Below are 27,986 nucleotides of genomic sequence, written 5' to 3'. Positions count from 1 at the left end.
TGCACCTGTGATGAGGCCATGACAAGGGTGCAGATAAGGGGGGTCTAATGTATTGGAGTGAGTAATGCAATCAGCTCCAGCCTCATGTGATATTTGTCAAAACATCTTTGAAATACATTCCTAGAAATGGAACAGCTAGGACAAAAGTTAAGAACGTATGTATTTTCTTACATATAGCTACATTCTCCTTCATAGTAGTTGAATTATTTTTCTTAGCTTCTGAGATCAAATGAAATCAGGCAGTTTCTGGGAGATATGGCTGAAGACAAATTATTTTTTATTTCAACAAGTAATAGATGAGCTTGTTTTTCCACAGCCCGAGTTTTAACTTTTATTTCCTTTATTATGAGTAATATTAATGATCTTTCCACGTATTTAAAAGACATTTGCATTTCTTTTTTTCCTTTTAACACTTTACATTTCTGTCTCCTGCTTTGAAAGGGCCTTTGCCTGTTACTTCTTCACCTTGCAAACTTCTCATATAATAAACTATCACATATAGTTCTGTTATAATATCATATATAGTTTATTACATATAATTTATATTATATAGTTATCATATGTATCTTATTATATTGTCATATAATGTATTATTATATAATCAGATATAATAATATTATCATATAACAAACTACCAATTTGTTCTCTTTAAAATTTATTTACTTATTCTAATTTGCTATACATGACAGTAGAATGCATTTCAATTCATAGTGTACATATAGAGCACAATTTTTCACTCCTCTGGTTGTACACAAAGTAGAATCACACCATTCGTGTCTTCATACATGTACTTAGGGTAATGATGTCCATCTCATTCCACCGTCTTTCCTACCCCTGTGACCCCTCCCTTCCCCTCCCTCCCCTTTGCCCTATCTAAAGTTTCTCCGTTCCTCCCATGCACATACATTAATTACACATTGCAAATTTGCTTTCAGGTTTACTTAGTTCATGTGTTTTGATATATAACATCTTAAATTTTTATTTAATATTTTATTTTATTTTACATAATGTATCAATGATATTCCTTATTGCAGCAATTTTGATACATAGTCAGGGAATTTTTCCTCATAGATGAATGAGGAAAAATTCGCCTATTCTCAATGTTTATATAGCTTTATTTTTACAAGAAAATTTTCATATACTTGAAAGTTACCCTGTTGTAAGTAATGAATCCAATTTTAACTTTTTAAAAAATGTGACTTTGGGCTTGGGGTTGGTAGTTCAGTGGTAGAGTACTCACCTTGCATGTGTGAGGCCCTGGGTTCAATCCCCAGTACTGCAAAAAAATATAAATAATTACATGAAATAAAGCAATGTGGCTATCTAGGTGTCATAGTATTGCTAGGTTGAGATGCGGTGATTTTTAAGTATTTTTAAAAGTCATATGCAGTTGGACGCATTTCTTGATTTTCTATTCTGTGCTGCTGGCATGCTTTCTATTTAAGTCTCAGAACAAACTTAATTCTAGAGGTCTTGTGTTTAAATGTCTGGTCAGGTGTATTGTTGTGCGACGATCACCACAAATCAAATGGCTTAAAACAACACAGTTCTGTTTCCCCACAGTGTCTGCGGGCTGGGAATATGGGCTCGACTTGGCTCTGTCCTCTGCTTTGGGCCACCCAGGCCACTGTCCAGCTATCACCTGGGCTATTCTCACCAGGAGTTCTAACCCAGGAAGAACCTGCTCCCGGTTGACTCTGCTTTGACAGACTTCATTTCTTTGTGGTGGTGGGAAGGACTCTGCGTTCTCCTGCAGCTTCCTGGAGGCTGCTCTCCTCAACAAGAGGCCACCCACAGTTCTAGAGAAACCGGGAATGCCTCCTTGTCACGGGGGCTTTCCCAGCAGGGCAGTCCACTCCGTCACTCAGCCAGGATGGTGTCCAACATGGCAGCTGGAGAGAATCCTACCCCGTGGAAGGGAACATGGAGTGATGTCCCTTAGCTCCCCTTATCCTTTGTTTATGAGCAAATCACAGTTCCCTTCTTCCTGCTGCTGGGAAATGTTTGCATGTTTTTATGATTTACTCAAGAATCTCACATTCCACGGTGATTAAGGAAGACAAAATGGCTTAATTTTACTTCTGGGAAGCCTTCCTTTCACCTCTTGGGATACCCCTTGGAGCCGGGGTTTGATGGTACTCAGGTGTGGGGACACGTGGCAGAACACACTCACTCCTCTCCTCACCCTGCAACACCTGGAGGGTCCAGGTGAACACTGTTCTCCAGATGGTTGGAAGCTGAAACTTGTTCTTTTGCTCTCGCTGAAGCCAGTGTGTCTGCGAACCTGGGTTTCTAGCTGACCTAAACCCTTCAGTCATCTTTCCATTTACCAGGCAGTGGACAGATCTTTGAAGTCTGAATGGAACTCTGCTTCTAAGCTTGCATAGGGCTCATTGTTTCCTAGCACCTACTTTGGCACACAACACAAAATGATTTCATCATTACCCTTGAGAAAAGCTCATAGTGAGAGAAAAAAGGATTATGAATTCTGCATGTTACAAAATGGGTTGCTGGGTTAGGACCCCGGGCATAATTCTATCCAGCAATATCCCTTAGTCTTTGTGTGTCCTTGGCCTCTTTCAGTTCCAATATCATATCCATAATGGGAACATCTACCTTCATATTCTAGATGCTGGGCTAATGACATGTTGTTTATCAAAAATTTCCATCTTAACCACCATGGAGAAGCACCAAGCCAGGTGCTTGTGGAAGACTTTGAAGCCACATCTGTGCATCTCCCAGAGTAATAGCTTAAGAAGAACGACTGAATTGACAGAAAAAGTAATTAGTGCTGAGCATAGTTTTTCTTAAAGGAGTTTGTGGGCCACACTCCATAGCAAAAGCCCTGGGAAAACAGCTTAAAGGTGACTTTTAATATACCTATTGCAATTAGCAGGATGGCTTGTGGTGGCAAAGAGGAAATCAAGTGATGCTGATCAATAATCACCTTTACTACTGGATGTAAGCTTTGTGAGGTCAGTGACCAGTGTCTCTTATTCCCTGTGGCTCCTGTATTAAGATCAATGTCCACATGAGACTGATATTTATAAACATCTACACTGTTCAGGAGAAGGATTATGTGCAATGGGGAGAGATTTCCAGGTAGTGACTGCCCTAGCCACGTACTCTTCCTGACATAAGCCAGGTCTACACAACGCTCTCACCAGAGTCAACATTTTTATAGTGGCTTTCACAGACAGGGATTTTGTAGCAACTTCACACTGAAGAACTCCTTGCCTTTCAGAATTCAAGAATTAACTTCGATTTTTGTAACACCAAATTGTAGACATCGAATATAAAAATACCCCATTACATAAGGAAATTCCAAGCATTTCCTATAATTATCTGATTGTCTTTGAGATAGGGAAGTGGCAGGTATGATGTGAACTAGAGTGCAATGATTCCAAATTAGGCAAATAAAAAAAAAAAGATCAGAGAGGCCATTCCATAAAAGGGAATAAGGTAGTGTCCTGGTGCAACTTCTATTAAAAAACGAAATGCACTGAGCAAGGCCCTTTCAATTCCAGCATCCTCACCTTCAACTGGAGGGAAATAAAATAGGTCAACTTCATTAGCTCCAGTGTTCTAGTGCTGCTCCCAGCATATGACCAGCAGAGGGCGCCAGAGCCCTTTGAAAGTCATTTTTTGTTCCACTTAACCGTTTTGACATTCAAATTAGCCTGGGAGAATCAAATCATTGCCATGGGGGGTGGGGGGAGGTGCCACAGAGTTACGTGACTCCTTTTCACTTTCTAAAGAAGGAAAAATACCCCTCTTATTAAATTGTAAGAGATAGTCCGTTATGGTGTTACTTGTTAATCAAAACAGGCTTCCCAAATCCGAATGCAATTAAAATCCAGTTTCTAGACCTTTATCTCCTTCTTCCTGGGTGTGTGGTCCCCTCTGGGAACTCCTGCTGGGAATATTGCTTTGAAAACACTAGTGTGTGTTGCAGGCCCTTGTGTATGGCACTAGGGAAGGGGAGGAGGGGAGCTGGCCTGTCAATTAAGCAGAAGGAATCTGAAAGGGAACAGATGCAGCCTCTTTCTGTGATGACAGAAACCTGCAAGGCTCTGGAGACTAATGGCAGAATCATTCCCTCCTGTGGGATGGGGCTTCCCAATTGCTAATCAGGGTTCACACGCCTTTTTTGGGAGGTGGGGGTTGTTGGAGGGAGAGGTTCTAAAAGCAGCTGATACAGATACTATATGTAATGAGGGAGCTCATGTTACACCTCCGAAAACATCATCCTCAGCTACATTACTTAAAGCTTTTACCTGTGACATTTCCGTGAGGTAAATTACCCCTTTGTAGAGCAATTATTCTTGCAGCGTCTTTCACCATCTTGTTAGATATTTCTGACTCCATTGAGTATTTCTGAGAATTGTCTGTTCAAGGAAATGAAGATGTCAACCTTTCGGTCTTTGCTAGTTTGAATGCTTTTCTGAATTGGGGAGGGTGGCATCAAAATTAGCGCATTCTGTTTATTCTGCTCAGGACCCAGCCAGGGATAATTTGACATTTACTTTACCAACACTTCTCTTTGAAAGGTTGGCTTCCAAGGGAGCAGGAAAGAATGTCATCAGCTCCAGTTTGGAGAACACACAGGGGACCCTGGGCAGTGGCATCTAATATGAGGCTGGAGGGATGAGTCAGGTGTGGCCAGGAGTTGAGGAGTTTGAGAAATGTGTTCCAGCCAAGAAGGACCAACACTGGGCAGGCTCAGGAAGAAAGCTGTTTTGAGATAATGGTAGCCTCTTTTTATCGATGTCCATGACACTGTTGTGACTTAAAGGAAGAACTCAATCAAGTGAGTCATTTCAAATGTGAGCAATGGAAGAACTTGGTCATGAGGAATCTGTTTATTCCAAATGGAGAATCCATGTTGGATCAAGTCTATAAAGAATCTTCTCCTGCACTAGAGTCACGTGAGTGGTCAGGAGACTCCATCTGAGCTGAGTACCCGCAAGACCATGCCAATCCCACCCATGTTTCTGCACTTCTGTGAACTTCGATATACAGAATGGGGAACCCAGAAGAGCGCTGTCTTGATTCAGGAGGTTTGATGGGGCCATTACCTACATTGCCACATATTTCCAACCTAAAACGCTTGAGATGTACCCGGTCTACTTTTATGTGGGAATGGCTGCTGGATGCCCTTTGCCACACCTGAAGGAGGGCGTGTGTACTTTTTCCTGTAGCCTCAACTGCCTATAAACACTTGAAAAAGTCAGTAGGTCAGAATACAAATTTGAAATTGCTGCTTCTATCTGAATTACCTGAGTGAAGAGCAGTCTACCTGCAGCTGGAAATGAACCACACCAAAGGGATGCAATCTTGAGAAAGAACTAAATAAGGTCCTAAAGCAGAGCCACCTGCCTCCTGCACCCACTCCTTCTGTGCTGAGAGCCTCGGGGATTGGTATGCAGTGCAGGTGGGAAGGGGAAGGGCCATCTTCCAGGGGTTCTGGAAAGGTGGAAGGGGGTTCTGGGAATGCGAATTCCCTGGCTGTAGAGCAAAATATTTGAGCTTTAAAGGAAACTGTGGATGTCCTACCTGTGCTAAAAAGCAGATGGTGGTCCAGATTAACTGAGAGGGTGAAATATTCTCCAAGGCCTCTTCAAGCTTCAGTATTACTACTAAAACTAACCCCTGTCACATCGTTCCTTGATTTCCTGATATGCCCACAGCATGGAGATTTTAGAGACACCGAGACATTTAAGGAGCCACCGTGTCTTCCAGGAGACAATGCACTGAAATCTCATGAGTGACCCATCAGTAGACGGGGAGTTGTTGGAGGACGGGGACTTGTCCTGTTCCACCCATCCAGAGTTCGGCATTGCCACACACATCTGAGCGTGAGGAGGGACACAAGAGGGGACGTCCACGATGGGCTTTGACATGCGGCAGCAGACATGCTTTCCAGGAAGCTGTTCTAACAAAGCTGTGAAGGAAGAGAGAAGGTCTTTGAATGAGGCAGGTAAGGGCATATCAGAAAGAAGAACTGGTGTGGACATAGTGTCTGCAGAACTGTCAAGTAGCCTCACAGGCCGGGGAAGGTGTGTGAGGCCCAGGAGCTCTGGGAGGAACCGCAGACCAACACTGGAGTGAAGTCTTTGTATCAGTTCTGTAGTGCTGGGTTTCTCAAGATATCTGTGCTGAAAGACCAGTTGACTGTTTGTTTTTGCCCAACAGAGCAGTAGATGTACTGGAGCTAATGCCACAGGTGGCTCACCCAGGGAGTCCGATGGCACCTGTGTAGACCCTACTCAACGACCTGGGTCCACTTATTACACAGCTGGAGGACAGGGCAAAGTCAGTGTCTACATATTTTCCAAATGCTCATTCTCTGCTTCGGGGCTTATCTTGTCATGAAAGGAGCGAAGATCCTGGGCTGCAAAGGTCCTGGGCTGTGACTGTCCACAAACCACACTTGGATGGGAATGACTGAGGTTAGGAAAGTAACAGGAAGGATCTAAGCAGGGATGACTTGATTTCATTTGAGTCCTAGGAGGCTTGCTGGAAGCAAGATGGAGAAAGGAAGGTTTACAGGCAGAGAAGGAGTTTCAGACACAGTCCAAGAAGCTGAAGCAGTCATTCAGAAAGATACGGACTCTGCCGTGGCCGTCCTGAGCTGGATTAGATCTGTCATTTAAGAAGCACTTCAGAAACAAAATTGCCAGAACATGGTGAGGATTGAATTCTCAAGGGCAGAGAGGGAAATTCCCAGATTTCTTTGAAGTTGTGGGCACTGAGATCCACTCAACGGAGATTTCACCTTGAAACCTTGAAAGGGGACCCTAAAGACTGTCCTAGGGAAAAGAAAAGCTTTCCTATGTGAATAAGGGGTTTTTCTCGGGACAGACCAAAGATAACACAAACTTCAAGTCAGAACCAACTCCCAACGGCTGGCCTGGTTTGAACATATGTATTTTTTAAAAAAACTGGTTGTAGCAACGCAGCATCGCAGTGAACATTCCTCGGCATTACGGTCACGGGCAAAATTACAGAGCTGTCAGTGTAACATGATCCTAACTTCCTGTGTGAGAGCTTCCTATCTTTCCACAGACTCAAAAACAAGCCCCAGCTGGTCTGATAGAATGGAAATTACACTTAGGTGCCAGGAGCCACTGGGTCTGCTGTGCCACACAGCATGTAGCTCTGCAGATGGACTTAGAGGTCATGTGGTGGGAGGGTGAGCCGGTGGGAGCAGCACCTGGGACACGGCCTGGGTCTCCCACTCACTCACCCAGAAGGGGAGAGCGCTGATTCTGAAAGTCTTTTTCAGGTCACTGCCCCTTCCTGGATCTCCCACCCCTCTGCCCCTCTCACATCACAGAGTTCAGATGCTCTGACCACTTGGTGTGGTCCAAAACTGTCTGTCTCTTTCCTGGGACAAACTGCAGTGCCCCAGCCCCCTTGCCATGAGGCCCCTTCCCCCACCTCACCACACCTGGTTTGGACTGTCAAATGAAGAAAGGGCTCCAGAATGCACACAGAGCTGGAGGATTGCATCCTTGATCTTTGCAGCCCTGGCCACCAGTTTAACGTCTGACCCACGGTGGGAGCGAAATGAATGGCTGAGGAGTGAGGAACGAGTGGGTTTGAATGTGGCATCTGCCCGTTAATCATTTTTTCTCCCGCCTGCTTCCTTCCGACCGTGCTGGCTCTCCCAGTCTCTTCCTTCTTTTGTTCTTCCATTTTCATTCAGTCCATTGGTACCATGTGCCAGAACCTGTGCTAGGTTCTGCATAATGTTTGGTACGACCACACAGGATTGTGCTCACTTACTGGGTCATGTGGATTGCTGCAGCTGGAAGGACTCTTAAATGTCTTTCAGTCCAAACCCACTTTCTCCCTATTTCTTGGCAGCATCCACCCATCTCTACCAACCCATGCCCAATAATCACAGTTTTTGCTTACGTTCGTCTAGGGCTGGGGAATCAGTTCCTTTGAAAGCCCTTCATTGGGCCATTTTGACTGTCATAAAGCTCTTTTTCATGAAAGACCTAAATGTTACCAGTTATCACCTTGGGGTGGTGAGAGATTTGTTTTTCATCCTTTCTATAGTTCCGTATTTCCCAATTTTTCTCCAAAACAATATTTTGCTTTATAAGAGAAATAGCCATTTATGACAATAATTATAAAAATACAGTTTGGAAAAAAATGATTTTTGCGAATTTTTCCTTATGTTTGCTTCCTGTCGCTTCTACATGTTGACACTAGTTTTATCCAAAGGAAGCAAGAATAAGCTTACATTTTTCTCTTGTAGTGTTTAACGATCTTTACCCTTTTAGCATTTGATGGCTTATTCTATGGCCAGTATTTCCAAAGTAGTTGACTTGTTCAGCATTGCTCAAAAAACGTTGATTCTAGCAAATGAGGCTGGAACGTATCTCCATTTTGTTATAAGTGGATGAGTCAATCTCTCCTTGACTGAAGATGCTTGGTTTATATTTGTTGATCTGGCATGCAGATTCCTGCTTTGCCAATCATCACTATAGCAGGATAGGAGGTGGTTCTGAGCATCCTGGGAGGCAGCACACCGTCTTGGTGAAGGGTGTAGATTTGGGAGTTAGATAAATACTGGTCCAAATCCAGGCTCCATTAGATTTCTTGCTTTGGATCAGGTATTTAATATCTCTGTGCTTGTGTTCCTTTTATGTATATTATATAGATAATAATGTCCAATTAACACAATTGGTCTGAGGATTCAATGTGTACCATTGGTGGGTCTTATTAGTCATAACATTCAATAAAATTCCTCTTATTCATGTTTGTTTCTAATTAACTGAATAAATGCCAATTGCCCAAGTATTTTTTAGCACCTTTCATTAACCAAGGTCTTGGCCTGCCTCCCCCCTCCAAGGCATTAAAGACTCTGTTCTTGGTGTCTCCTTTCCACCAGTTGCTTGATGTGCCGGGAGGAGACATTCCGCCAGGTGTGAGTAACTGGTAGACACGGGAATGCCTAGCTTCTTTCTTGTGGTCCTCATCTAACTTCCCATGATTTGGACAGGCAAGTCCAGAGCCCAGAGTCAGCCCATCGCCCAGGACCTCTGGCAGGAAAAGGGAAGAATTCTAGACTGATGTGAGAGGCCTGGACTGACAGCCAGTGTGACTTTCAGCAGAGAGATTCACTGCATTTTTTCAAGATTTTTATCTTGTTATTTCATTTTCTTTGGAGTAATTGCCAATGGCATTGTGCTTTTAATTTATTTCTACATATTTGTGATTCGTATATAGAAATGCAAAAGACTCTGGTGTCTTGAGCTTTGTTCCATGTGATTCTGGTAGGCTTTTGTTTTGGAATTCCTTGGCATTTTTTAATGTAGACAATCATTTTACTCTCCCCCCTCCCTCTCACTCACATACACACATACACACCTTCCTTTCCAAAGTGTGTGGCCTTTTTGTGACATTTGTGTGTGTGTGTGTGTGTGTGTGTGCGCGCGCCCTTGCACACGTTCTTTTTAAGATTGCTTGAACTTGTGGTACTGTATTGAATGAGAGCAGCTTTGCCTTGTCCCTGATCCTGGGGGCTAAAGTATTCAGTCTTTCATCTCTAAACACGATGTTAGCTCCAGGTGTTTGCAGATGTTTCTGGCCAAGTTGAGGTCATTCCTCTCTATATCCTCGCTGACTTTCTGTCATTTGTCACGAGTGGGATGTTAAGTCCCCAACAATGACTGTGCATTTGTCCATTTCTCCTTTTAGCAAAAAGTGATATTTGTTGCTTCATGCATTTTTAAGCCTGTGGTGGTGGTGGTGGTGGTGTGTGTGTGTGTGTGTGTGTGTGTGTGTTTAGGATTGCTATATTTTTATGTCATTCTGCTGGATTCACCCTGTTATCATCATGTATAATCCTAATCATATCTTCTTCTTTTTTTTACTATATAACCCATTCCTTTTTCATTTTACTCTGATAAATCCATTTTTATTTAAGACATCACTATCATGAATGTATGGGTTGATATATGTCATCCAATTAAACTTTTACAAGTGCAATGGGTTGTAAGTGTCACAAACTCAATGGGAACTTGGTCAGTAATAGGCAGAGTCAACACACTTACATAACTGGGAAGCTCAAGAATCGAGGTTCTAGCTTTGGACAGAGCCAAGATTCTCACCCACAGCAGTTTCAGAATCAGGATTTTTTTTTTTGTTGTTGTTGTTGTTGTTGTTTTTTGCCCAAGGGCTTCAGGAAAATACCTTAGGGTGGCTTTGATTTCTCCGGGCTGCTATAGTCTTGTGCCTAAACCAATCACCAAGGCAGGGAAATGAATTGATTGGTTTGGATCGTGGTCTTAACATTTCGACATGAGTTTGGGCCATAAAATTGATCAATTCAAAAAGAATGGGCTGGTAGGGGGAGGAAAATATTATGGGAGATAAAAATGATCAAAAAAAATCTGTCACATCCTGAAATCAAAAGATACTATTCCCTAAAATACAGCCCCCTACTGTGTGCTTCAAGTAGAAATGGTTCAAATAGTCAATGATAGCATTCCATGAGGCCACAATAGTGAAAAGCCAAATTGTTCAAAGCCTTGATTGTGCCACTTGCCTGAAAACATTTACAAAGTATGAACTCCCTTATAGTAGCTTCCTGGACAATAAATTTCTTCTGCTTTTCATTGTTAAGCCAAAAAAAAAAAAAAAAAGAAAAGAAAAGAAAGAAAGAAAGAAAGAAAGAAGCAAAAACTATTTGATTTGCCCCATAAGGAGAGAGTTTATGTATGAGACGTCAGGTTGGGAATCATGTTGGGCAGACGGATTCATTGAACACTGGGGCGGGCATCCCACACATCAGGAATGAAACAGGCACCAGAGGCAGGAAGCAGATGGTAAGAATGAGTAAAATAGGAACGGAAGGTTGTTGAGAGGAAAAATGAAAGAAAGTTGGAAAAAAATCAAAAAGGGAATAGAGTTTCAATTAGCACACGTTTGAGAAGCAACAAAGGACCACACAAGTTCAAATGCAGAAAAAAGAAAAAAAGGGCTCATTAGCCTTAACCCCCCATGATTTGCTGCTGCCCTCCTCTGCCCCTCTGCTGCCCCTCTTGCCCTGCACTATCCCCATCCACACTTCCTTCCCCCTCAGCTCACAGCGGGCCCACCCTCCATCACAGCAGGTACTCCATACATCACCATCACCTGTTTCTGTGGCTCTCTGCACCTTGTTACTGTTGGCGTTCTCAAGGCCAGAACCGTACCTTATTTATCCTTGTGACTATGGCTTAAGAGAGCATTGTGAACGGGTGAGTCAATTATGATGGGAGATTTTCAATCTCATGACTTATAACAGGGAGGTGGTCATTTCCCTAGTGAACTATTCTCCTGATAAAACAAATGCCCCAGTTTTAGAGGAAACTAAACTTTCCCTTTGCATGTTGGTTTCTTTCAATGACGAATGTACAAACATCTGATCATGAAATCTTAGCTAAACACTTAGGTCGCTGAATGCAGCAGGAAATACATGAACCTCAGGGGCCTCCAGGATCCAGTTCTCGCTTTGCTTTGGGGAAGAGGCTCTGTGTGGGATATGGTGGCCCGGCACGGCCACGCACGCAGTCAGGGTGAGAATGCTGGCCGTGGGGTGGCATTCTCCCCAGAATCCCTAATTGACAAGCCCAACAGCTGTACCACGCTGCTGCCCACGTCTTTCAAGACTCACTGACTGTTTTCAGGGTTCCCTGGCCTGCTAATGGTCCTTCTCCTGTTACTCTTCTCTCAGGAGCAACACTGACATTGTTTGTGAGCCCCGCATTCCAGATCAGAAAGAGCCCCCAATCCCAGACTTCCTAGGCTGAGTAGCTGGGAGTTGGAGACCGGCTGGTATCTCATTCCACAAAGGAAACGATATTCTCCCAGGAGCACCAGCCCTGGCCACCCTGCTGCTGAGAGCCACCCTCCCTCCCTCCGTGAGCTCAGGGCCCTCCCTCCTTCTTTCTCAGCTTTAGTAACAGCAGCAGCTGCCTCAAGCCATACAATTTCGCCTTATTGTTCTTGTTCTCTTTCTTTCTTCATTTTTTTTCCCTTTTCCTTTTTTTTTTTTTTTTTTTTCCAGCAGAGTCGTTACCTTCCTGAAGCTGCTTTCCCAGTACGAGGCCAAGAGATTAAGTCGCCTCTGGGTACTTGGGACCTGCCAGCTGTTACTGCTGGCTTCCTGAGATTGCTAGTGACTTCACTGGAAGTGAATGTGTGATCTTTCAACATGTCCACAAGTGAGGGAAAACAAAGAGCTGGGTCCTGGAAAAGAGTTTCCTGATGTGTCACTGGGTGCAGAAGCAGGATGAAATGGGACCTCGGGAAGTCGTTTCCAGTGACTCCTGGCCCCCGGGCTTTCCTTCTTTCAATTTCAACAAGTAGATCCAGAGCTTTGCCCTGGAGCTGGGCCCTGGGCTGCAAGCACGGCTTCTGGAGGAAGGCAGGGAGCAGAGCGCATTGGCTACCAGACTGGGCCCCAGGCATGGTTTCCATCAGAGCAGTGACTGAGCTCCTACTAGCTCCCTTTCTAAGAGTGATCTCAGCCCTGGTGGTCCATTCTTCCTGCAGAGACACTGGCACGTGCCCCTCAGATGGAGTGGCTTTTCTCAAGGTGCTTACAGTCTAGTGGAGTGAGCAAGTAATGAAGCTGTGAAATGCACGAGTGTCTGTTATGGGGAAGAAATCAGGGGAGTTATCTAGCTGCAGGGAAGGAGAGCCAGAAGTGCCATTTTGAGAAGGAGCGGGTTCTATACTTACACTGGGTGTGGGCATTGTGATTGAGCTCTGCCAGAGCTGGGCCCTGTGCTATGTGTTACAGACCCAAATGTGGACAAGGCATGGTGCCTGTCCTCTCAGCCCTTCCATGGTGCAGAGATATAGAAATATTCTATTTAAATATTTTGCCATCAGCCATATGGTGAAGTAAAGTAGGGACTATGGACATACATAAGAAAGAGAGTTCATACAACCTGAAGAGGTCTGTGAAGGCCGAGGGAAGCACCGCCACAGCTCTTCATTGAAGAATGGATAATAAAATAAAAGCTAACAGCTGCGGAGGGCTTGCCCAGGGCAGGCAGTGTGCTACTGGTTGTCCACATGCTGCCCATGAACCTTTGGCTACCCTCCATGATGGAGCTGGTATTGTCAGCCACATTTTCAGATGATGAAATTATGGCTTTGATAGATTGAAAAATCTGCCAGGATTCCAAGCTTGGCTCTAACCATTCTGTTCAGTGGTCCTCCCGGAGTTGAGCAGGAAAAACAAAGAGAGTGTTCCAGAGAGTGGGTTAAGCCTGGCTGCTAATGCGCAGAGCAGTCAGAGAGCCTGGCCATTCTGGACCTGCAAGAGCATGGCCTCTCCTGCACTGATGGGACATCTGGGGATGACTGAGGGGTGGCTAAGGGTGGATTTTGATAGCATGGCTTTGATGTTCTAAGGAAATTCTCTCAAGAGAGGAAAGAAGTGGAGAAATGAAATTCCATGCATTAAAAAAAAATCAAGAATGGAGTAAAAAATTACATAGGTCAAGAAAAGGGAATTATACAGTTTGTGTGGAATGTGGCATAATGTAAAAGAGAAACCTCCACAAAAGAGGAGCTTATTTTATTCACTGATATTAGAACAATGACTGGCTCACAGTTTTGACTAACCAGATGAATGAGTCAATAAGAGAGATACCAGACTCAAATCATGGAGGTATTTGAATACTATACCGACTTTAAATGTATTTGTCATGTAGGATTTTAATCAATGGTTTTGAATGGAAGTGTGACATCATTCTATCTGAATCTAAAAAAGAATATACTTGGTTAAAATAACCGTGAAATGTATTATGATCAGAACAAGTGGCAAGCTGCAGAAATGGGCCACTTAGGGGCCTCTGTAGAAACAGAACAAAATGGGCTGAAAGCCATGTGCTCCTTTTGAAATATGATTGGGCATGTATGTGGGGGTGTCTGGTGATCAGTGGAAGCCTGAGGTCTATAACCTGGGCACAGAGCCAGAGATAGAACTGCAACCTTGCTGCAACCTTAGGAGAAGGAAGACAGACAGAGGTCAGGGGAAGGGAGAGAAGACCTTTGTGGAGTGCCTCCAAAGGGGCCAGAAATCATGGATCCAAGTAAAGACAGTGAGAAGAAAGAATTAGGAATGGTGCAGAGAAACACTGAGAATAAAATGGCAGAATGAGAAAGGGTATCTCAAGCAAGCCAAGGTCATCAGAGAGCCCTACCGAGAAGGCGGAGAAGTGACCTGAGATTGAGAAAGAATTTTAGACACTGTCACTAAGACAGCCGTGACCTTGTGGAGAACCAGTTATCAAAGGAGTCAAGTCACATTCCCATGGGTCAAGGACTGTCTGCAGGAGTAGTTTAAGAGGTATTAACTCTACTGGGGAGAGTAAAAGGAGTGATAGCGGATAAAAAGCTATCATAGCAGAGAAAAAGCAGACTTTTTAGTTGTGTTTCTTTTTCTGAATAGAGACTTCCAAAGCAATTGAAGAACAAGAAATCAGCCAAGAGGGAGAGGTGAAGAAATGTAAAAGTCTGCATCCAAGGACAGAAGGAGATCGTAAGGGAAGGAAGCAGAGGTGCAAAGAGGAATGTGCTTCTGCAGAGTTGGGAGGAGTGTGGGCCAGTTTGAGAGAAAGCTGGAGGGGAAGGGAAGGGGAGGGGAGGGTCCTAAAGTCCTGGAGGCCTTCTTGAAGTAATAAGCTTATTTTAAATGAATATACGAGCGAACAAACGAGACCTAGACTTCCCGGTGGAAGTAGTGTTGGAAATTATTGAACCAGATCATGGAAGGGACTGGTGAATATTGACTGACAGAGAAAATTCAGAAACATATGAAACAAAAAGAATTCATCATGCCCAGAGGGCAGGGTTTGTACAACAGGTTCCTGTGGGAAGTGGGACTCTCAGTGCAGAAATCTACCTATGATCAACAGAGATGCCTCTTGGCATCTGAGCCCAGCCAAGCCCTAGATGCTCTGAGTGGACACTATGGTAATCAGCCTGTCGAAGGGCTTTCTTCCCAACAGTGTTTTAAAGGCCTGGAAGTAGGCTGACTCACTGTGTCAAGGGGGGAGAACAGGAACTGAAAATACTGCTGTTGAAACAGTCCCCGGGGTCCTACTAGCAGGGGACTCAAAAATGATAGATCTGGGAAATAGGAAGGACCGAGGAGACAGAGCTGGAAATGAGACCAAAGAGAAAATTTAGTGGAAATGAATAAGTGGAATGCAGAAGAATAAAATTTGCTTGCACATTTTAAGGCCAAATTTGGCAAGTGCTTATATGCTAAGAATTTTTTTTTGTACCTAATGCCCTCATAAACAGATAATGTCAATATCACTCCTGACACAGGAGAAGACTGAGGAGCACAGAGGTTAAGCAATTTGATCAAGGTCACATGGCTTGCTAATTCCAGAACGGGAAATGGCACTCCATTGATCTAATTTCTGAGTCTGAATAATTAGCCCCAACACTGTGATGGCATTTCAGATTGTGGGGAAAATATGATTTCAGAATCTGAGAAAATTAGAACTGGATTCAGTTTTGGAGATGGTGGATCTCAGGGGCTTTGTGTGGCTGCAGGGTAGTTAATTAGAGGTGACAGACATTTAATCTCCAGGTATTAGATGGGTCCACAATGAAAATATTGAAACTTCTCTCTTTGGTGTCAGAGAAACCCAGGCATATGGAGTTCTCTTGGACACCCCTCTTCCTTTATAAAAATGTGTTGGCTCCTACAGATGGATCTAAATTTCCATCAGTAAAGTCAGCATGTGTGTTTGGGAATGAGACCCAAGATGTCATGAGTCTTTTTTGTTCCTCTATCCTCAGTGAATTCTCAGGAGGGGTCAGTTATACTTCAACGGCCACAAAGTGTCCTTCCTTGTCAGGACTGAACAAGTTTGGGGAACAATAGGAACTAATGTAATCCTAACTGTCTACTTTTAAAGTCAACTGCTTACTCCAGAACTGACCACATATTGGCAATTAATTGAAAGCTTAATGAACCTTGTACTTCCTTGTCATTAGCTTGAATGTGCAGAGGGTTGCATCTTCTTATAGAGGGTAGCCCGCCTGATCAAGCACGTGTTGCCAAATGATAGATTTTGCAGATAGTTATCAAGACAGAGTCTAAAACTGGATAGAAGTCTCTGTATCATCTACCCAAGTTAATAGATACCTAGAGTAACATCTAAGGGATTAAATGCCCTTTTATAGTTGAAGAAAAAAGTGGCTCAGAGTGGCAGAATTTTTTCTTCCCAAGGCTACTTGGCTGGTTATAACTAAAGCTGAATTGTAAGATCAATTTTTTTTCTGGCTATGAAAACCATTTCTGGCTTTAGAAACAGGGAAATCTGCACATGAGCTCATCGTTCATTGTCTCTTTCTACTTAGTAACAGGCTGTACTTTTTACAGTGCACATTTTTGCAAAGGAGGAGGAGGAGGTCCCAGTTAGTGACACTGTCAAGACACTACATCAGTTCTTAAATATCTAACTCAAGATTTCTTAAGTGGAAGACATAAATGAAACTTCTACTTTGTTTAAGCAACAAGTTTCTAAGTCTTTGTTACTAATAGCAGAACCTAATCCTGATGAACTCAAATATTCATGATTTTCCAACTTAAAGTCATTTTGCAATGTGACTCTGACTTCTGGTGTCTGAGTCAATACCAAGACCCTTGTTTTCTACCCTAATTTTCTACTGGGGGCAGTCATCTTAGGGGGAGGGAGGAGTCCTGGGAGTCCTGGCAGTTTGGGCTAATCTGACACGTTATCTGCTCCCACAGGATTCACTGGGATCTTTGTGAGTTCCATGCTGCTGACCAATGAAAGAAAACTAGGCGTTTTAAGGGTCAAATAGATATTGAAAACCAGGATCCCTCCAACTTGGGAATTCCCATTCTGCTCCAGGTATACCAAAAATTAGTATTTCCTTGAGCCTCCGTGGTTCTATGCTCTCTGCTTTAGGGGTTCTTCTAGAAATCTTGAGTGAGTTTGATGACAGAAATCAGCCTCTGATCTTGACCAAAAGAAGCATTTTCCACAGATAGCACACCCTCGTTTTGTGAGGCACTTACACACCAGCTCTGCAATTTTGTAACACTCTAGATTCTTTTGCTGAGAGCCATAGCAGAGTCCGAATGACGCATGGCATTTTTGCCAGAACAGAGTGGTTGAGAGGTGACACCAGCAAGCCATTGAGATGATAATGGTTATGTTAAGCTGTGTATATTAGACCCCTGCTGTCCGCCTCGGCCTGCTACTTTGGAGTTCTCCAGCTACTTTGGAGTTCTTGTGGGGATTCCCGGAGAGTTCCCATTGGTTGGGGAAGTGCCTGAGGAGGGATTTCCGGTTGGTGGTTCCTGGAGGAGCCTCGTGGGTGGCGTTCAGGAGAGTTCCCGAGGAGCATGTGGAGTGTGCTAGTGGAGTTCAGAAATAAAGTTTGTTCCTGCTTCAGTGGCTCGTGATTTGTGCCCAGCCAGACTGCGGCATTCTTTATCTGTAAATATCCCAATAACCATAAGCTTTGTGGGAGCAGAGACATGGCAATGTTTTTCATTGCAGGTCCCTCAAGGACTAGGATAGACCTTCGATAAATGAGAATAAATACAAATGAAGAGATAATTTTATGCATAACCATCTAAATGACCAATTGGTGTGTATATGTGTGTGAGTGTGTGTGTGTGTGTGTGTGTGTGTTATGCTTGCGTTTATGCTCAGAATTTTACCTGAGATTTAAAATGTCATTTCTGAAAACTGGACTCCCCTATCCATTTATTGCCCAGATTCTCTCAGTTATTAGGGAAAGTTTTGCCAATAAGGACATTCTCTTAATTGTCAAAGTGCCAATGCCTTTCACCAACTCACCTCCCAACTCAGGATAAACTGTGCTGCTGATTTTAAAAGGCCCCAGACCATTAACCCAATAGAGGATTTAGCTTGAACTCTCCAGCCTGTTTCCCATCTGCTGCCCTCGCATCTTGGCCTATCTGAAGCCTCCTTGAACTCTGCCTCGGGAGTCTTCTTGAGGAAATGGATTTCTTGAGGAGCCTTGGGAGATGTCAGTTTCTATGACGACCTGGCAGCCCCAAGACAGCTGGAACACTCTCATCTTAGAAAGTCAGAGAGGTTTGACCTAGGCCCCCAGCTCCTGTGACGTCATGAAGATAAGGCGCTCACAGAATCCAAGGAGGCCACAGAAAGTCACCGGCTGTCTCGTATGCAGGCGGGTTTATGTCTCTCCAACTTAACTGAAACCTACAGGTGTAAAGATAACTATGCAGCAGCTATCTCTGTGCTAACAGAATGCACAAGATAAAACAATGAGGTTACTTTAAAAAATAGCCTTTATGGAGATATCACTCACAATCACACAACTCATGCATTCCAAAGTGTACAATCTGATGGGTTTTAGTCTATCAAATACGTTCAAAGAACTGCTTCTATCATCAAAGACTGAGCCTAGAGGAGGGTGAGCCCTTTCTCAGATGACATTGAACTACCTGAAGCATGTTGAGCACTCCTAAAAACTTTCTTAGAGCTCTGGAAGATTCTTTTGAATCATCCTTCTGGTGCTGAAACCTGACCTTTGAGGGTAGAGTCAATTCTTTGGAGACATAAGTGTCATTCTGAATAGATGCTGTTGAATAAAGACCACGATCAAGCTGCTACATAAACATGTTTGGGGTCAAAAACTAAAGGGTGAATTTAAAGTCTTCGTTTAATTTGTGTGTGTTGGGGGGAGACTTGGAAGCAAGTTTTATTTATTTATTTAATTTTTATTGTTGGTAGTTCAAAACATTACACAGTTCTTAATATATCATATTTCACAGTTTGATTCATGTGGGTTATGAACTCCCATTTTTACCCCGTATACAGATTACTGTATCACATCAGTTACACTTCCATTGATTTACATATTGCCATTCTAGTGTCTGATGTATTCAGCTGTCTATCCTATTCTCTACTATCCCCCCTCCCCTCTCCTCCCCTCCCCTCCCCTCCCCTCTTCTCTCTCTACCCCCTCTACTGTAAATCATTTCTTCCACTTGTATTATTCTTCTCTTACCCCTCACTTCCTCTTATATGTAATTTTTATAACCCTGAGGATCAACTTCCATTTTCATGCAATTTCCCTTCTCTCTCCCTTTCCCTCCCACCTCTCATCCCTGTTTAATGTTAATCTTCTTCTCTAGCTCTTCGTCCCTACCCTGTCCTTAGTTATTCCCCTTATATCAATGAAGTCATTTGGCATTTGTTTTTAAAGGATTGGCTAGCTTCACTTAGCATAATCTGCTCCAATGCCATCCATTTCCCTCCAAATTCTATGATTTTGTGGTTTCTTAATGCAGAGTAATACTCCATTATTTTTTTTATCCATTCATCTATTGAAGGGCATCTAGGCTGGTTCCACAATCTGGAAGCAAGTTTTAAATGGAATGAAGAAATCATTTGGCCTTAATCTTTCCCACTAGCATTGTTAGGTTAACTGGGCTTACTTTTCTGTAAAAGAGATAAATTAATATTTTTCCTCTATATCCATATTTATGAAAAGACTACAAAAATAGAAAAAAGGGGTGAACAGACTACTGGACTAGGAGATGGGACATCAGAGAGAAAGTCCAGGTACCACCTCTAACTACCTATTTGACTCACATATTCTGAATTAGAAATCAGGAGTGTTGAGGATTATTTCTTGAAGACCTTGATGGTAATAGGGTTAGTCTGGTGAAGAGCTTCTTATGCTGGGTTAATAAGCTTGATCGACTTGTTCTTATGAAGCCCTTGTGGTTGATACAACATATGCTTTTGGTCATTTCTTTCTTTCTACTCTTCACCTTCTTAGCCCCCATCCAACTTCACACTGCTGTAAAATATCCCCTCCTGAGGCATTCCTCCCCAGCCCCTTTTTCCCACAAACAGGTAATGCTTTCCCCATCCCCCCACCACCATGTGATCCTATAACATAAGCATTTGTCTTTTATGCAAAGTTTTCGACTTACAATTATTTATCAATATTTCTTAATGTGTCTCTTAAATAGATAACATTCTCTAGGAAGGTTGCATGAAGGCACCTCCATATTTCTATTTCCTGCTATGGTACCTGTCATGAATTAGATGCACAACAAAATTTGTTGACTGTGTTTATGACAAGACTCTGTTTTTTGTAAATCTTATGTTTGATGGGATTTTTTAAGAGGAGTCAATTCTATATTTTTCTGGTTTAGGTACTGGGGATTGAATTCAAGGGTGCTCTACCATAAGCTTATCCCCAGCACTTTTTATTTTTTATTTTGAGTTAGCCTCTTACTAAATTTCTGAGGCTGACCTTCAACTTGCAATCCTCCTGCCTCAGTTGTCTGAGTCTCTGGGATTACAGGTGTACACCACAACACCTTGATATTTCTATATTTTTGTAAGAAATATCATGGACAGTAAGTTTAAAGAGGAGATCTTCGTTTAATACACAAATTCTGTTGAGGAGAAAACTGAGGTGTGGCGATGGGTTGACTGGCAACACTCTGTCCCGTGGTGAAAGCTGGACCAGAACTCCGTTTTTCTTACTCCTGATATGGTGCTCATCTTGTGACAGCCTGTTGTGTCAATAACATTTCCAGAAGTTTCTGAGCCTCAGCCTGTGAGGCAGGCTGGGTAGTTTCGGATATGTGCGAAACAAAGATGCTTTTTTTTTTTTAAAAGATCAATGTGTGTTTTTCCCTTAGGTACGGTCTGCAGGGCTAATATTTGGGGCTGAACTCTTTCTCTCTTTTGCCCTTTCATACATGACTTTTGTTCCCAACTTCATTTCCTATTCCAGTGGCCCTTCTAGCCATCCCTTGAGAAGGAAGGAGGGGCAAGACCAGGTTCCGGGGAAGAACTCTTCCAGGAAGCTGCAGGCACTTCTGCTCACATCCTGTTGGGCAGAACATATCACGTGACCATGCGTGGCTAGTTTCAGGAATATGGAGCATGCGTCCTCAGCAGCAGGTGCCCAACTGGAAAAGGAGGCTTCCGGTCCTGAGGAGGCAGGGGCGAGTGGGCACTGGGGATAACAGCCACTCCTAGGTTATAGAGGATGGTGTGTGCTTTATCTACTCCCCACCTCTTTTTTAAATCTCAGAGTAGAATTAGCCAGGGCAAAAATAAAATAAAGTAAAATTTTATAAAAGTTTTCAAAGCACTCTGAATACTCTCCTGTGGTTGTGCATGTAGAGATGTCCTCCGTGTAACATACCCTTGGGCTTTCTTTGGATGGACTCAATTGTGGCAGGGAGGTAGTAGGTGTAACACTAAAAATTTACAGCATAAGTTATATAAAATATTTCATTCCCTTTTTTCATTAATGCATAAATTCAGTAGTTTATCTATTCTTTTACTAGACACATGTTGTGGGTCCCCTAAGGACCAGGACTGAGTACGATCTTTCACTCCATCAAGGCTGGTACAAACCAACCCTCATGTCTCAGCTCTGTAGGCGATATGCTTTAACCACTTACGGACTAAGCCGTGCAGCTGCCATCTGAGTGATCCATCGTCTCAGTGAGCTCATACAAGAACTAAGATGGTGTTTCCTAGGAGAGGAATCTTTGATTCTTCAGGTGCTGCCTCTGTGAAATGCTATCTCCCTCCCTGAGTGTGGACCTTGCTGCAGGACAAGGACTTCAGAGCTGTGTGTACTTAACCTGGGGCCTGGCTCAAAGCAGACTCAGGTTCAAAACTTGTATATTGTTTTATTTCTTTGAGCACATTCCAGGCACTTTGGTGTATGCAGTTACACTGAATTGTCTCAATATCTCTGTGAATACTGACTTTGCCATTGGGGTCCCTCAAGGTGGCTTGAGTCCTATCACCTCACAACAGCCATGGAACAAGGTCCATGGAGTCACCTCAAACAAACAAGCCATCTCTGCAAATTCATGGTGCTCATGCTTGGTAATTTCATAATCGCAGGACCAAGGCACGTCTCCCAGGCCACTTTCCAATTAGCTCAAAACTTTAGTCTTGTTCTGAGCCTACCACTGTTTTTGTAGGGTTTACCATTATGTCCAATTTACAGAGGAAGTAACAGAGATTCAGAGAGTGACAGCTTTCTCAAGGCCACTCAGTGTATAAGAGACAGAGCTGGAATGTAAGCCTCCTGCTGCCACAGCTCCAGTTCAATTTTTCCCAGGAAGATGGTCTGAATGAGTGAATGATCCCCGAGTGAGCTCCCTGTGTGAGCTCAGGCTCTGCTAGAGGAGCCCTTTGGAAGAGTGTGTCTTTGTTTCCATGGAGCTGTGTTTAGACAGGATGCAGATTGCCACCCTCTATATGGCCAAGTGCGTCTGGTACTGGGCAATTGACCACTTGCAACTTTAGAGCAGAAGCTTCTTTCAAGTTGTTCAATCCAACTCCTTTACAGTTGAAGAAATGGTGCAAGCTACTCATCATGGGTGCACTGAGCCAGTGACAGCAGTGAGATGAGAGCTCAGGTCCACCACTACTGCACGTGAAGGTCTCTTCATGTCTCACACATGGAGCTCCAGTAAGGAAGGAGGTGGGTCCATAAAGCCAAAGTGTGTGCCGCTGTTAGCTGCAGGGCCAGACAGGCACCTTTAGGCAAAAATTTCTACATTATTGCACCATTAAAGTGTTCTTGATTTTATTTCAACTGGGAGTTTTTAGAGGAACTTAATGAAGAACATCACAGAGCCATTCTATTGTATTTTAGATTCTTAGGAAAATCTTGCCTTATGGTGAACTGAGCATGCCCAGTTGTGTCTGCCATTCTTATGACACTGAAATGAGCATGGACAGAAGAGAGAGTGTTGGCTACCTTTAAGTGCTCCTGTCCACCATTTTAATCTTTTATATGTGCTCTGTGACCTTGAGCTGAGCATGCCAAGGAATATATCCACCATATTATCTTCTTGAACTATGACCCTGAGCTGGGCACCCTTATAAATGTACATCCTTAACTGAGCATATTCAGGAATGTTCTCACCCCTAAAATAAATATGTACAGGCTCTCAGAATAAAATCCCCATGCCTCTTTTGTTCAGGAAGAGCATCATTTTACAGGTAACCCTGGCGCTCTCCTTACTTGCTACAGGTAATGTCTTTCTCTCTTCTTTTGTCTTCCAGTTGTGCTAATTGGCTTCATACCCAACAAGATGCAAACCCTTTCTGTTAGGTTTCACAACCATGGAGTGTTAGGATTTCCCAAGCATTGTAGTTAGGGGTTAATGTTTTAGAGCTGTTGAAAGGTTAAGTCTTGCTGTAAAGTGATAGCAGGAAGGACACTGCTTAAACCATTTCTCACTCCCCATTAGAACAGATATGAATAAGACCACTCGGGCCATTCCCACTGGAAGTGGTTCACACCTTAGTCGTTATCAGCAATACCCTAGCTACCCTATCCAGTAACCATTAAATACGGATCAATTGATAACCAGTTGAATGAAAGCAGGTGATGTCAGAGAGAGGCTTATGGGGCCTCCTCATATCCTACTTCATAATATTTCCGTAGTGCTGATCAGACTTCTCAAAAATATCCTTTGTGCTAACATTTTGTGGCAGAATGGGCACCTGGATTAGATCCTGATTCTGTCCTGCACTATATGCCCTAGGGTTGGGGAGCCAGTTAAAAACAGCTTCAGCTGCAGAAACTAATGCATACTCCAAGCCACGTGGCCACAGGAACCCTACCTACCTAGTCATCAGTGCATCCTCAACAGGGAGCACATGCTGGACATCAGAAGTCCTCAATAAATACTGTTGCACCAGCCAAGTCTTCTAAGACAGACCCCAGAACACCAAGGGCCCTGGGCTAGAGTGGGACTGGTTGAAATTATCTTTACATTATGGAGAGTTTAGGAAGAGAGTACTCATTGATCAAGCAGGAGACCTAATGTTAACCAATAATAGAGAGGAAACAGGGCTGCATGTCTTACAAAATGTCACCTCTATCAAAGAAAATGATCTTCCCTCCAGAAAGGGAAGAACATGCATATGAGGATACCCAGGCAGATACTGTGGAAGCACAGAGTTCAAGATACAGAAGCTCCCTTTGAGGTCCAGATGCAGAATCAAAGATGCTGTTTTCACAGGACACATGCAGACATTCATTAAAGAACACGTCAGGCATACACCACTTGTTTTAGGTATGCTATTGGATTTCTTTCTCATAGATACCCTGGAGACAAATATTACCATCCACTGTATAGCTGAGGAAACTGTGAAGCAAAAATAAGTCATGTATCCACAGTCACCACCTGGAATAAATTACTTAATAGAGATTTGAAGTTGCATGATTTTCCTACTAAATCTCATGATTTTCCTACTAAGAACTTACAATTACAACTGGAATGGTAAATAATTTTAGAGAAACTTCAGAGGAAAACTCCCAAAGATGGGCACATTATGCAATGTTCTCAAAAGAAGGAAATATGAATGTAAGAATTGACCTCAAAATGCAAGGTGTAGCCCAGTACGTAGAGAACAAAACAGGCATAGATTGCATAAAAATAAGAAGTGATGTTCAGTTTGCCCATTTCCTTTTCTGATAGTGTGGCTGGACTAGCAAAGCCTTGGGCTCCTGTGATTCCATTTCATCAAGGGACCTGGAAAACACCTTCAGAATGTTTTTGGAAAAAAAACCTTGAGAAACGAGAGCTGGAGGGTAGTAAGTTTCAATAGATACACACTGGTTGAAGAACTGGACAATCTAGGGCAATCTGTAGCTCCCCACCACATCTGTCTGTCCTTGGCCTTCTTCTTTAACATTCAATATTTGAAATGAAGAGTGAGTTTATGAGAATGCTTGATGGCATAGGGTTGGAAGGGTCAGTTGAAAGGAATCTGGGGTCACAGCTTCAGTCACAGAGTTTTAAAGAAGCAGCACTGGGTCAGCCAGTACATGTATATGCACATATGTTTGTGCGTGCATATACATATGTGATGTGCGTGAGAGAGATAGAGAGAAAGAGAGAGAGCCATGTGACTCTGAACATGAGAATTGCAGCCAGGCAGGAGTGGTATTTAGATGGAGAAGAAAGGATTAGAGGGATTTATTAGTCATCTTCAAATAATCAATGGGCTTTTTATGTGGAGGTGAGTTCATCTGTTTCTTTACTTTCCCTATATACATGTTTGCTTTTCATGTCTTTCTCCCAAAAAGGTTTTGAAGTCACTAAATAGTAGTCAAGACTGACTCTGAGTTGCTTTAAAAGTAGAACTAGGACAAATGGTGAATATTCTAAAAATGCTCCTGACTATCTGAGCTGCAAAGCAATGGAGTGACCTGCCTCTGCAAGTGGTGGCCTCCGCCCCTGGAACTTTGCAAGCAAGAGGTGGTCAGAGGTGATGTGTGCACACAGAGGATCTCACATACATATGTGCACACATTCTCAGAAGAGTTCAGAGTTGACTCAGTGGCCTGCTAAGATACTTTCTAGTGCAGTTTCTGTATTTATTTGTGTTTGAGCATCTGTCTTTTGTGTTATTTTCCTTAATTTTTTAATAACAAATACAACAAAGTTCCAACACACTGTGGGCTCCTGGCTCCAGTCACTATTGTTCTGCACAGACCTGTGAAGGTAAGGCTACCTTTTCCGAATCCAGCTGGTTAGACCTGTCTGTCTGCAGCATACAGTGACCACCAGGTTATTAAGTACTGTCCAGTTGTTTTAGGGATAAGACTTGAATCTGTAGCCTCGCTGAACACAAAACATACAGAACTTTCTCTCCAGTGCCTGGCTGCTTGCTCTCTGCACACCCAGGGCTTCTTTTATTTTCCCTGTTCCCTCCTTGAATCTGCAAACTTCCTGCCTTTGACTGCTCTTTAGCTCCTGAAGGAGGGAGAATTCCCTCAGGATTATTGACATGACATAAGAAGCATTTCACATTTCATCAAGGGAGTCTATGTTCAAAGAACGGGGGTGGGGGGGAACCCACTGCTCCTACTCAACCAAGGCAAACGAAAAGGGTATGAAATTCCAACAATGGAACTCTCCCTGCTGGGTCAAAGCTCATGGCCCAAATACAGGCTTTGCTATTTCTCCAGACAGATTTGAAAACCCAAGAAAATAGGTGACACTTCCTAGGCCAGCCTTCCCTGCCTACACACCACACACAACACACCCAGGTCACAGATACAAGCACAACATGTACCTCAGACACACAAATACCCATACACACAAACACATCCATACACACATGTACACACATACTGCACAAACACCAGACACACTTTATATGCACCACCCAAGTATACAACCAGACACACTGCACACACAACATACTTACACAGCAAACATATACATGCTCACCCAACTCACAACCCCTCAGTTGTCAGGAATGCACACACACACACACACACACACACACACACACACACACCACACTCCAGTGCCCATTAACCTTTTTCTCAGCTGCTCCACTGAGCTGAAGGGCGCTGTGTTAACGTCAGAACCTCATGATTCAGCTTTCAGGCCTGTTGCTACAGGCAGGAGGTCTCCCATCAGCTGCGGCCACCTCCCAAGAAAGGCACGCAGGGTGAGTTCCAAATCTGCATTTCAGTCTGAGGAAAAGGGTGTGGCGTTATGATTTCTTCCCCCCTTGGATTGTTAGATAATATGTGCCCAAGCCAAGACCCCATTTCTCCAAACAGAGGTAGAGGTGAGGCTCGTTATTTTTTCCAACATTCCTCAGGCCGAAGTCCATGTGTGTCATAGTTCACAGGCATTTCCCCCAAGCAGTCGGTGAGCGGGGGTTGGTGCACCTGGCCACCGCGTCCAGAGAGGCACAGGACACTGTGTGCCACAGACAACCTCCCTTGTCCAGCAGCTCTGAAATGTAGCTGGGTTTTATGAATCCCCACATCTCATAGTATTCATGCATGTCGCCAGGCCCTCACCTTCAGAGACTGCAGTTCAGCAGGTCTGAGGAGGTTTCTGGAAATCTGCCTTCAAGAAAAAAAACAGCCTAAATGGTTCTGATGCAGGTGCGGGCCCAGACAACACTTGGGGGAACACTGGGATCCCTTGTTTCACAGGTGGGAGAACTTGATTCCCATCATCAAGCAGCTGCCTGGTGCAGTTAGGGGTAGGAGGCTGGGTCTGGACCCCCAGTCTCCTTGCTGTGAGTCGGTGCTTTTGAAATATTTTAGTCAAGTCCAGGGACCATTCCTACCTTCAGATCCCCAAGCGCGTTAGAGTTCCTGAATTCGCCTCAGAGGGCAAACAGGCTCCTCTGCGGCCACACTCTTGTTCCCTTTAAGCAGCTCAGTTTCCAACAGAGAGGCTGTTTTGGGTGTCAGATCCACTGATGGCCACTCATTCTGGATCAAGCTGGGTAAGTTACAATCGCAGAGTACATCAAGGAGAAGGAGGAAGTTAACTTTCTGAGTCAAATTCCCCTGCGCCTCACCCTGCTTGAAAGCCCAACTTCTACAAATCAGCCCCTCCAAATCTTTACCTACTTCCTCTTCACACACATCAGCTGTCAGAAAACTCCAGCCCACAAGGCCAACTTGGCGTCCAGTTGGTTAATATAAATAAAGTTTGATGGGAAAACATATATTTGTGTATTGTTCATGCCTGTTTTTATGCAAAATGGCAGAATCACAAAATAGACCATATGGCCTGAAAAATCCTAAAATATCAGCCATCTTTTCCTTCACAGAACATCTTGGCGAATCTTCGTTTAAGGTTGTCATTTGAGTCATCTCAATGGGCCTTAGAACATACAATGCAGACTAAGCCTGAGCGGACCAAAGGAATGGCTGGAAAGCTCTAGGAATATTCCACACAATTCCCCCCCAGCCCATGGTGTAAGCTTTACTGACAAAGTCAAAATCACCCAAAGACTACCTTGCTGAACTGTCTCAGTTTATTTAATAGGCCAATGAAATGTTTACTGTATGAAATGGTTTTTTACTTCAACAATTTTGTTAAAGAAACTGTTGTGTAAAAAGTAGATCCTTATGCACAATTTTTGTCT

Source organism: Urocitellus parryii, chromosome 7 (genome assembly GCF_045843805.1).
Source record: "Urocitellus parryii isolate mUroPar1 chromosome 7, mUroPar1.hap1, whole genome shotgun sequence".
NCBI classification, from domain to species: domain Eukaryota; kingdom Metazoa; phylum Chordata; class Mammalia; order Rodentia; family Sciuridae; genus Urocitellus; species Urocitellus parryii.
The sequence above is the reverse complement of the archived record's forward strand: the minus strand, read 5'-3'. Positions refer to the sequence as shown.